Raw genomic sequence first — 7,287 nt, 5'->3', positions numbered from 1 at the left:
CCCCATGCGCATATGTTAAAATTCTATTTTAACTTAATCTGATTGTATTAATTTTATGATTACCTCAGCAAGAAAAAGTTATTACCATAGTCAGAGAGCACAGGGCCACGGGGAGAGGGGGGAGGAAAGGAAGGAAGACGTGAGAGGAAACAAAGAAAACAGAAATGCCTAAGAAATTCCTAAGAAATAGTGCAGCTGCAGCTAATCGTGATGGATTATAACACCATCAGAATTCCAGGCAGGGAAAAATTCCTACGAAAAGGTACAGCTACAGCTAATTGTAATTGGGCATAACACTATTGCAGGCAGGAAAATTCTCCACCCCTTGGACAGTTCCTACAAGGGAATCTCTCCTCCTGGTGGGAAGGAGGCGTCAACAAAGGCAGGCCCTGGGAACGCCCCAGAAACGCCCAGAGATCACCTGTGACGGCACCTTGAATATTTCCCGCCCTCATTCAGATATAATCCTAACTTTTCTTTGTTTTAGAGCAGTCCCTCTCCTGGTGGTCATGTGCACTCCTGCATTTTGGGAATATATTTTCTTTCTTTTAGTAAATCCTTGGCCTGCTTGCCTTCGTTCATGATGCATTGTTCCTGTGTCCTGGAATGCCTTTCTGTGATGATACAAGGACCTGATCTCCTCTAACATACAAGATGAGAGCAAAATAATTTTTTTAAGCCCCCACAGTATTGGGGAGCCTGCGAGGAGAGTTACTGGCCAGGGCACTGCTGGCTCCTGGAAACCGCTGCAGCTGGGAGCTCAAGGACGTGCAGGCAGAGGTAAGCGGTGTTTTTGTTCACCCTGTCATTGTTTCCTCATCTATTTCTGCGGGTTTTGGGAGAATTTAGAAGTGCTACATGTCCTTTTTCTCTTTTTTTTTCTACATGTAGATTGGCAGGAAAAAATGTTTGTGAAGCTAGCTTCTTGGGAGTAGCGACTCACATGTTTTCTTTATTGATTCTTTCCTCTCAGAAGTGGTCATTTTTTTGTGTCTGTCTCTTGTGCGTTTGTAATCAAAAGAAAATACCAAGGGGAGAGGTGGGTGGTAAATGAGGGTAAAGGGGATCAAACATAGGGTGATCAAATATATGGAGAACTAACTCTGGTTGGTGAACACACAATGTGATTTATAGATGATGTATTACAGAATTGTACACCTGAAACCTATGTAACTTTACTAACAATTGTCACTCCAATAAACTAATTAAAAAATAAGAAAGAATACCACAGGGACAGAAATCCTTCGGTTTCCTTGGTTAAGCTAGTAAAAGGGCTTTTTGGTTGGAGGCGCTGTGAAAATCCTGTCATCAATGGTCAGACCATGGCTCCTTTGAATTGGAAAAACTTCAAATTTTGAAAATGTGTTGGAGAACTTTCATGGCAAACAGCTGTTTTATTGGAACCTAGAGGAAGACCACATGTTTAATACAAACGAATTCAAGGAAATTTTACTTTTGAATTAGTTCTTGAGCTTGTTGGGTCTTAAAAATGCTAATGTCAACGTTAGGTTTAAAAAAGGCAGAAGGGAAAATCAAGAGATGTGCAAATTTTTAAAAACTGTATTTCGATCTAATATGATGAATGATGAATATTGGTGTGTTGGAACAAGTTCTTTTTTTTTTTGTTACATGAATTAACCCATTTATTGTAGGCTAGCCCTTGCAATTGTGGAGCTTCTGCTGGTCTTTCAATTCCTTCGGTCTTCTGATGGCAGACTCGACTGTGACAGCAGAAGTTGTGTCGTAGGTCCGGGCGCCCCCGGCCACCGTCTTCAGGCAGGCGCCGCAGTGCCAGACGCCCACGGCGCGCCGCTTCATCTTGGTTTCGCCGCAGAAGGAGCAGGTGTACTTGGCTTGCTGGCTGATTTCGATCTTCTTCACCATTTTCCGGAGGGAGGCGCCGTGACGCGTCCCGTACTTACCGACGAGTCCCACCTTCTAGGTGCGTTTCGCCATGTCGCCTCAAAGCAGGCCGGAACCCAGAAAAGTGGAACAAGTTTTAAAGAATGTGATAACTGATCAGAAACTTGACCAAAACGGAAGCTGCTTTTCAGTCTGATAGAAATTAGAGTCTCAGCATCTCCCCCAGGTCCTCTGCGGAGCAGATCAGAAATGTTAGCACAGCCCACAACTGCCAGAGGCCATAGCGCTGAGCAAAGGAAAAGAAATTGCAAAAGGGGTACTTTTAACAATACGAGCGTCCCTCCTGCAGCCTGGCTCCCCTTTCCCAGCCTCCTTAAAGACTGTGAAGCACAAATAAAACCCTGAGCACAGTTCCCTTAGCAGAAGACAGGAAGACTCCACGCAGGAGCCTCACAAAACTTTACCTGCCACGGGTGTTCAGCTTTTCCTGAGTTACCTGTAAATCTCCCATTTTTACATCTAAAATCTAAGAGTCCACTCCCACCCTTGTCTAAAATGTAATATTTACTTGATGTCTCCTCACTTTCTTTGGAAATTTCATGGTTATGTGAATTCTAGGTGCGCATGTATTACAATTCCTGGTCTCTGTCTGTGGGGTTGGGTAGAAGTTAGAAGGTGTGCCAGGCCTTTGTCTCTTTTCTGAATTTAGATCGGCAGAAAAAAATATTTGTGCAGCTAACTTTTTGTACCTAGAGATGTCATAGTTTTCTATATTCTTTCCTCCCAGAGATGTTGGTATTTTCCTGTGTCTGTGTCTTGCGTGTCGTTTGTCCTAAGAAGGAACTACCACGGGGACAGAACACAGGCACAGGCTCCCGTAAGCCTGTCGTTGGAGCCGGCCTCACAGGCTGGGGAGTTAAGCGGCTCTCTCCAGACCGAAGTCTGTGGAGTCTGTGTCCCGGGAGCTTGGCTTTAGACCAAGGAAGCTAATCCTCTCTGGTCCCCACCATCAGCCAGGTGTACTTACTCCATTTTGCCTGGTGGCCAGTGGGATAAGCTGGGGTTCCCAGTGCACCTCTGCCTGGCTGTGCCAGCTCCCAGGGGAGTGTGTCCTGAGGGGCCTCTGCCCATAAGGGGCATATGTCCCCCCAGCCTTCCTTACCCATTAGTGCTGGACAGATCCCGGTCCAGTAGCACTCCCTGGGGCCACAAATTAGTGGATTTGGGGCTGGAGGTGCCTCACATTTTGTGGGAGATTTATAGATGATGAAATACAGAATTGTACACCTGAAACCTATGTAACTTTACTAACAATTGGTGGGGAGACACCCTCCCTGTCCACCCCACCATCCCTACTGCCTGTGTGACGAAGGTCTCTGACTGTCTTTGGGGTGACCCTTTGGCTCTGGGAGGGCTGCTTCCTCTGCACTCTGTGGAGGGGCCTCTGGCTTCCTGGCCTGAGCTGTAAAGAGGCTGCTCGGTGTGTCTCACTATTTAGGCCTCACTGTCCACGGACAGACAATGAATCCCGGAATGGGAAACGCATCTACATTTAAATCGTGTTACAGAGCTCTTGTGACAACCAGTTATTTTCTTGGTAACCTACCTTGTGTGTTCTCTACAGTTTATTTCTAATTCTGTCAATTTGTGATCTGTGTGAAACCAGTTTGTGTTTGTGTGTGGTAAGATGTTTTGTACCTGTGGATGGTTTTACTAGATTGTAATATTTGATTGGTTATAACAAATTAAATGCTTATATAAATTATACTATAAATTAAATTATATTAAATGCGAATCAAATACAAACTAACCTAATGGTTTTAAGGATCAGATAATGTGGTGAAATATTTGACAGTAAAGCTGGTTTTAGTTTGGGTTTATCACAGTCATATCTTTGAAAGTTATTAACAAAAAATATATATTTTAACTGGGCTTCTAAAAATAAGTTTGTTACCTGTGTCATAAAATGTATCAAGAAAATAGCTACGCTAATAATTGATTTTGACATCTCAAATTTTAAGCTGATATATAAAATAGATACAATAAAAATAAAAGATTTATGTAAACTTTTTAGTGATAATTATATTGTACATAATCATTGAAAAGGTTTTCTACATGTCTTTGGTATGGAAATATTGGATTTTGGTTCGAGTTTGCGTTCGGGTTGTTCGAGTTTGTTTTCGGGTTCAGGATGTTCGGGTTGGGGTGGGATTAAAGTTCGGCATGTTCGGGTTCAGGATCGGGTTGCTCAGGTACGAGTTCGGGTTCAAATCGTTCGTGTTCGGGTTCGAGTTTGGGTTCGGGTTCGAGTTCGGGTTCGAGTTCGGGTTCGGGTTTCGGTTCGAGTTCGAGTTCGGGTTCGAGTTCGGGTTGGAGTTCGGGTTCGGGTTTGGGTTTGTGATCGAGTTCGGGTTCGGGTTTGTGTTCGGGTTCGGGTTTGAGTTGGGTTATGATCGAGTTGATTATTACATCAGTCAGAAGCCTGGAGGTAGAGGAAAGTCTTTCTCCCCCACATAAGCAGGTAATCAGGTGTTTAATAAAAGGTGAAATATGGGAGTGTATCTACATCACTGGATCCTGAAATAAGATTGGACAATTTAACCAAACTAAGTTATTGTCGGGACTGAACGATTAGATCAATGAAATATGTGGCAATCTATCAAATTAACTTCTGGATGTGAAACTTTTATTAAAATTTCAAAGGCAAGAATGTAGAGGACCAAAAGTTTGGCTCTTGGGCAAGTTGACCTTAAGCTGGTTGTTGGGGAACAAAAGATTCACAAGAACCTTTGGCCCTCCCTCATCCTGCTTCAGAGATTCAGATGGAAAACCTGGTTTAGGGAGGGAAACTTGTCAGAAACTCCTTAGCATAAGGCGGAAGACCCCCAGTGGAGCCTGCTGACCTCCCTTCCCCCTTGTCCCACTCTTTTTTGGATTGCCTAACAACAGTTTACCTTCTGTGAGTGTGCCACTCTTCCTAAATTACTTGCAAAGCACCCAATCTGACCTCACTGTCTTTGGAATTTTCACGTTTGTGAATTTCCCATGTGCATATGTTAAAATTCGATTTAATCTGATTCTGTTAATTTTACGATTAACTCCGCTAGAAGTTGTTATTACAGGCAGAACAGGGCCAAGGGGAGAGCGGGGAGGAAAGGAAGGAAGATGTGAGGGGAAACAAAGAAAAGAGATGAGATCATTCCTAAGAAATGGTGCAGCTACAGGTAATTGTAATGGGTTATAACACCATTAGCATTGCAGGCAGGGAAAAATCTCCATCCTCTGTGTCATCAAGGCTGTTCCTACATGGGAATCCGTCCTCCAGGTGGGACGAGTCATCCTCCAGGAGAACAGGACTCTCAGCAAAGACACACGCTGGGAACGCCCTGGGAGCACCTGTGACTCCACCCCTGAATATTTCACGCCCTCATTCAAATATAATCCTAAATTTTCGCACATTTGCTCTCCTCCGGGGCCTGCCCACTCTTGCGTTTTGTGGATATGTTTTCTTTCTTTTAATACTTCCTCGGCCTGCCTGCCTTTGTTCATGAGGTGTTGTTCCTACATCCTGGAATGCCTTCCTGTGATGACTCTGACCTGCTCTCCGATAACACACTTACTAGGTTAGAGCAAAAGAATTAATTTTTAAGCCCCCACAGTATTGGGGAGCCTGTGAGGAGAATTACTGGCCGGGGCACTGCTGGCTCCTGGAAACCGCTGCTGCTGAGAGCTCGGGGACGTCTGCCGGCATAGTAAGCGATGTGTTTGTTCACCCTGTCAGCCTTCCTGGTCTATTTCTGCGGGGTTTTGGGAGGATTTAGAAGTGCTGCATGTCCTTTTCCCCTCTTCTACATGTAGATTGGCAGGAAAATATGTTTGTGAAGCTAGCTTCTTGGGAGTAGCGACTAACGTTTTCTTTATTGAATCTCTCCTCCCAGAGGTGGTCATTTTTTGTGTCTATGTCTCTTTTGTCGTTTGTTCTAACAAGGAAATACCACAGGGACAGAAAGCCTTTGGCTTCCTTGGTTAGGCTGTGAAAAGGCTTATGGGTTCGAGTAGCTATTAAAATCCTATCTTCAGTGGTCAGACTATGGATCCTTTGAATTGGAAAAACTTCTAAATTGGAAAATGTGTCAGAGAACTCTTCTGACAAACAGCTTATGACAAACAGCTTTTTGATTGGTCCCTAGAGAAAGACCCCATTTTCAATACAAATGAATACAAGGAAATTTAACTATTCTTAATGTTTTCAATGAGTATTTAGCTTCTTGAGTTACATCAGATGCTAATATCAATATTAGGTTTAAAAAAGGCAGAAGGGAAAATCAAGAGATGTGCATACGTTAAAAACTTTGCTGGAGATTTAAGATTTAGAGAACTGTTACCTTGAAACACGTTTTAAAGGATTTAATAACCCATCAGAAACTTCGAAAAAAATGGAAGCTAATTTCTCAGTCTGATAGAAATGATAGTGTCACCATCACCCCCGGGCCCTCTGCAGAGTAGATCTGAAATTTAAATAGAGCTCACAAGTGCCCCAGCCCCGCTGAGGTAAAACAAAAGCAGTAAAACAAAAGAGGCAGTTATAACAACACAAGCCTCCCTCGTCCAGCCTGGCTCCCCTAATCCTGCCTCATTAAGGACTATGAAGCATGAATAAAAGCCTGAGCACAATCCTCTTAGAAGACAGGAAGACTCCATGTAGGAGCCTCACCAAATTTACCTGCCACGTGTGTTCAGCTTTTCCTGAATTACCTGTAAATCTCCAATTCTTCATCAAAAATCTAAGAGCCCACTCCCACCCTTGTCTAAAATGTCATATTTACCTGATTTCTTCTTACTGTCTTTGGAAATGTCATGCTTATGTGAATTCTACATGCATATGTATTACAATTCCTGGTGTCTGTCTGCAGTAGGTTAGAAGTTTTAAGGGGTGCGAGGCTTTTCTCTCTTCTGATTTTAGGTTGGCAGAAACAAAATACCTGTGAACTTCTTTCACGTAGAGACTTTAGGGTTTTATTCTTTCCTCCCACAGATGTTCACTTTTTCCTGTGTCTGTGTCTTGCGTGTCGTTTGCCCTAAGAAGGAACTACCACGGGGACATAACACAGGCACAGGCTCCCGTAAGCCTGTCGTTGGAGCCGGCCCCACAGGCTGGGGAGTTAAGCGGTTCTCTCCAAACTGGATTCTGCGGAGACAAACTTTGCTCTGGGTCCCTGTCTAGAAACTGCTTGAGGTTTTCCTTTCCTTCTTATTCTGTGTCCCAGGAGCTTGGCTTTGTGACCAAGGAAGCTAATCCTCTCCGGTCCCCACCATCGGCCAGGTGCACTTACTCCATTGTACCTGGTGGCCAGTGGGATAAGCTGGGGTTCCCCTGCGCCTCTGCCTGGCTGTGCCAGCTCCCAGGGGAGTGTGTCCTGAGGG

At 44.1% G+C, this 7,287-nt stretch overlaps 1 pseudogene across 1 annotated transcript; it reads right to left on the bottom strand.

Moving 5' to 3' along the window:
• Positions 1–1,653: 1,653 nt before the first annotated feature.
• On the bottom strand, positions 1,654–1,956 carry LOC308510247 (large ribosomal subunit protein eL43-like; annotated as a pseudogene). Its single transcript has one exon. The product of its transcript is annotated as a large ribosomal subunit protein eL43-like (transcript).
• Between the last annotated feature and the right edge of the window lie 5,331 nt (positions 1,957–7,287).

The sequence above is a fragment of the Rhinolophus hipposideros genome (assembly GCF_964194185.1).
Source record: "Rhinolophus hipposideros genome assembly, chromosome: 18".
NCBI classification, from domain to species: Eukaryota; Metazoa; Chordata; class Mammalia; order Chiroptera; family Rhinolophidae; genus Rhinolophus; species Rhinolophus hipposideros.
Note: the sequence above shows the minus strand (reverse complement) of the source record. Positions and strands in the feature narration are given on the sequence as shown.